We start from the raw sequence: 5,174 nt of genomic DNA, 5'->3' as shown, positions 1-5,174 counted from the left end.
ATGAACCATGGAACTATCTGCAAGAGGGATGGAGGGATGTGTGGGCACAGAGAGAGGAGAGGAGCAGATCTTCATGCCAGGCATCCCAGGCATAGGGGACTGGGATGGAGAAGACAAATCCCCATATAATTTGGCTTTGAAAAACAGAGGAGGCTAACCATCAGTGGAGTTTAATACCCGGAACTTTAACAATCATCAGGCTCCCTTAGTATTGATGTGTGAGACTAAATAGACACCTCTGTGAAGGAGACAGCAATTACCAGCAGAACACAGGAAGGAAGGAAGCAGATCTGGAACTTGGATCCTACACCAATATTAAAGCAGAACACAGTGGCTCTTGTGAGTTGACTTCCCAGTCACCACTTTCACTTCTAATGGAATTCCACATCAATACTAAGGAAAGAGAAGGCAAAGTCTTCTAAAATTTCCTATTCTTCTACTGTATTATAAGCACAAATTTCACATCCCAGTAGGATTATAAGCTCACTGAAGATACAGACCTTGTCATATAATTTCGTATCACATAAAGCCAATAGGTAGTAATATTAATAAAAGCTTTCCAACCTGAAAAATAAATAAATAAAATAAAATAAAATAAAATAAAATAAAATAAAATAAAAATCATCAGGCTCAGCTCTGGGAGAGCCCGGAGGGCACAGTCCTCATTCTTAAGAGGATAGTGCAAGAAACAGCCCGACTAAGATACAGCATTGAAGAAGCAATTTGAAAAATGTCTAGGGTATATGGTGAGATTTACATACTAATCTCAAAGCATGTGCTGGAGGAGCAAGGGTGTTTGGTAAACTTTTTCAAAAACAAAAGAGCTGGCAGGCACCATTTCCTTCCCCTGTCACTAAGCCTAGATACACCTACACTTGTAGGAACCGGGAAAGTGCAACATTCTCCACCTAGCTTGCTAACAATACACCTTAGCCTGCATGCTTCTATGAATCTGCTCCCTTCACCCTGCAGCCTGGCAGCAATTTTCCCAGACCCTGCAGGTCCTCTCCCTCAGAAGACCTGCACAGACCTTGCTAAAATCACATGCCCTGCCCCACATCTTCTTGCAGACTTGCCCCCTTAATCTGCCTCTGGCTAGAGCCTATCCAAAGTGGTGCCACAAACCTGGGCCAGCGTCACTCCAAAATGACTCTTACATTGGGGAGACAAAAAGATAATAACACATACCAGTCTGACTGAAGCCTCAGCTATAGGCTGGGGACAGACATCAGCTGTACTGCAGGCCCCATCCACAAACAAGTCTGCTCAGGGGGCAACACAGGGAAATCATTTGGTGTTACTGATCTTTGGCAAACACAGCCCAAAACTGGCCCACTAACAACACAGGGATCAAACTCTGTCCATAACAGCCAAAGACAGCCATTGCAGATGACTGGACTGAAGTAAAAATGCCTCAGCCACAACTGTAGGGTGCATGTAACACACATGGGAGACAACACTGAAACACCAGTTCCTGGTGAATAGGAGACATTGCACTGCAGGGCACTATAGGGGCTTCTCTTCATAAGGCCACTACTTCCAAGAGCTGAAAGTGTAGCTGACTTTCTCAACACATCAAAACAGACACAGAGAGTTAGACCAAATGAGGAGGCAGAGGAATACATCCCAAATGAAGGAACAGGACAAAATCACAGCAAGTGAGCTAAAGAGAATGGAAATAAGTAATATGCATAATAGTGAATTTAAAGTAGTGGTCATAAAGATACTCACTGGACTTGAGAAAAAAGTGGAGGACCTCAGTGAGACTCTTAACAAAGAGATAGAAAACATAAAAAGAATCATTCAGAGATGAAGAACTCAATAACTAAAACTAAAAATAACTAAAACTAAAAATAAACTAAAACTAAAAATAAATAATGGACTAAAGAAAGCAGAAGAATGTATCAGCCACCTAGAAGACAGAGTAATGGAAACTAATCAAGCTGAAAGGGAGAGAAAAATAAAAAAAATAATGAAAATAGAATAAGTGAACTCAGTGACACCATCAAGCATAAAAACATTTGCATTACAGGGATCTCAGAATGAGAGAGAAAAGAGGGGATAATTTTTTTTGAAAAAATAATAGCTGAAATCTTCCTGAATCTGAGAAATAAAATAGAAAACCAGATCCAAGAGATACAGAGAACACCAAACAAAATCAGTACAAGGAGGTCTACTACATTTTAGTTATTAAAATGGCAAAAAGTAGTGATAAAGAATTTTAAGTTACATAGAAGGGAAACCCCATAAAGCTATGAGCTAATTTTTCAGCACAAACTTTACAGGCCAGAGGACAGTAGCATGATATATTCAAAATGCTGGGGTTGGGGGGCGGGGGGACAACACACAGCCAAGAGTGGGTAGAGTACTACCATGTAAGGCTATCATTCAGAATAGAAGAAGAGATAAAGAGTTTTCCAGAAAAACAAAAGTTAAATGAATTCATGACCAATGTTAAGGGGGACTAGGCTGGAAAGGAAAGACCATAGCAGGAATAATAAAAGAATCAAAAAGGTAATAAAATTAAATATACCTATAAAAATCAGTAAAGGAGGGGCACCTGGGTGACTCAGTCAGTTAAGCATCTATCTTCAGTCTAGGCCATGATCTTGCCATTCCAGAATTTGAGTACCACATCAGGCTCTGTGCTTATAGCTCAGAGCCTGGAGCCTCAGATTTTGTGTCTCCCTCTGTCTCTCCCCTTCCCCAACTCACACTCTGTCTCTGTCTCTCAAAAAAATATATAAACAAACATTTTTTTACATCAGTGAAGGAATTCACAAAATAAAAGGATGTAAAGTATGATACCATATACCTAATATGTGAGAGAAAAAGAAGTGAAAATTTAATGCTTTTAGAATGAATTCAATCTTAAGTAACTAACAATTTAATATAGACTGTGATATGCACCCAATGTTATATAAAAACCTAATGGTAAGTACAAATCAAAAAACTGGTAATAGATATGCAAAAAAAATTAAGAAAATAAATCCAAGTATATCACTAAAGAAAGCCAGCAAACTGTGAGAGTAGAGAGAAAAGGAACAAAGAACTATAAAAACAACCATAAAACAAGTAACAAAATGGCAATATGAACATACTCATCAATAATCACTTTGTTTTATTTTTTTTATTTTTTTTTTAACGTTTATTTATTTTTGAGACAGAGAGAGACAGAGCATGAACGGGGGAGGGTCAGAGAGAGAGGGAGACACAGAATGTGAAACAGGCTCCAGGCTCTGAGCAGTCAGTACAGAGCCCGATGCCGGGCTCAAACTCACGGACCGCGAGATCGTGACCTGAGCCGAAGTCAGACGCTCAACCAACTGAGCCACCCAGGCGCCCCTATAATCACTTTGAATGTAAATGAACTAAATGTTCCAATCAAAAGAAATAGGGTGACAGAATGGATAAAAAAGCAATGCTCTTCTATATGCGGTCTACAGGGGACTTATATCAGACCTAAACACACACGCATATTGAAAGTGAAGGGATGGAAAAGAATTTATCTTGAGAATGGAAGTGAAGAGAAAGCTAGTGGTAGCAATACTTACCTTGGACAAAATGGACTTTAAAACAAAGACTAATAAGAAACAAAGAAGGACATTATGCAATCATAAAGAAAAAAAATCAGCAAGATGATATAACAATTGTACATATTTAAGCACTCAACATGAGAGCACCCAAAACATAAAGCACATATTAAAAACAAAAAGGTGAAATCAATAGTAATACAATGAGTGTGAGGAATTTTAACATTCCACTTACATCAATGCATAGATCATCCAAATAGAAAGTCAACAAGGAAATAGTGGCTTTGAATGACTCATTGGACCAGATGGATTTAGCAGATATATACAGAACATTCTATCCTAAAACAGCAGAATACACATTCTTTTCAAGTGTACATGAAACATTCTCCAGAGTAGATCACATGATAGACTACAAAACATATCTCAACAAATTCAAAAAGATTCAAGCTATAATATGCATCTTTCCTCACCTCAACATTATGAAACTAGAAATCAACCACAAGAGAAAATCTGGAACCAACACAAGTACATGGAAGTTAAATAGCTTGCTACTAATGTCAACCAAGACATCAAAGAAGAAATAAAAAAATACATGGAGACAAAAATGAAAACACAATGTTCTAATATCTTTGGGATGCAGCAAGAGCTGTGCTAAGACAGAAGTTTAAAGCAATAAAGGACTACCTCAAGAAGCAAGAAAGATAACATATAAACAACCTACACTTACACTTAAAGGAACTTAAAAAAAAAGAAAAATAAGCAAAACCCAACAACAGTAGAAGTAAGGAAATAATGAAGCTTAGAGCAGAAATACATGAAACACAAATTAAAAAAGAAAAAGAATAAAACAAATTAATGAAACTAGGAGCTGGTTCTTTGAAAAGATCAACATAATTGACAAACCTTTAGCCAGACCCAACAAAAAAAAAAAAAAAGTGGGGAAAATGGACTCAAATAAACAAAATCAGAAATGAAGGAGGAGAAAAAACAACAAACACCACAGAAATACAAAGCATTACAAGAGAATATTATGCAAAATTATGTCAATAAATTGAACAACTTAGAAGAAATAGAAAACCCCTACAAATATATAACCTCCAACATTCAACCAGAAAGAAATAAAAAAAATTGAACATGCTGATTACCAGCAATGAAATTGACTCGGTAAACAATTCCCAACAAACATAAGTCCAGGACCAGATGGCTTTACTGGTGAATTCTATGAAATATTTGAAGAGTTAATGCCCCTTCTTTTCAAGCAATTGCAAAGAATGGAAGAAGAAATGCTTCCAAATTTGCTCTAGGGGGCCAGAATTACCCTGATACCAAAACCAGATAAAGATACTACTAAAAAAGCAAACTACTACAGACCAATGTCTCCAATGAACATAGATACAAAAAATCTCAACAAAATTTTACAGGAAACAAACTTCAACATAATAAGGCTTTATATGAAAAAATCCACAACTTATATAATACTTAATGGTGAAAAACGAAGAGCTTTTCTGAGAAGGTCAGCAACAAGACAAGGATGTCCACTTTCACCACTTTTATTCAAGATAGTGTTAGGAGTTCCAGCCACAGCCATCAGACATGCATGCATGCATACATACATACATACATACATACATACATACATAC

The sequence above is a fragment of the Panthera tigris genome, chromosome D1 (genome assembly GCF_018350195.1).
Source record: "Panthera tigris isolate Pti1 chromosome D1, P.tigris_Pti1_mat1.1, whole genome shotgun sequence".
In the NCBI taxonomy this organism is placed as follows: Eukaryota; Metazoa; Chordata; class Mammalia; order Carnivora; family Felidae; genus Panthera; species Panthera tigris.
This window is presented reverse-complemented; position numbering follows the sequence as displayed.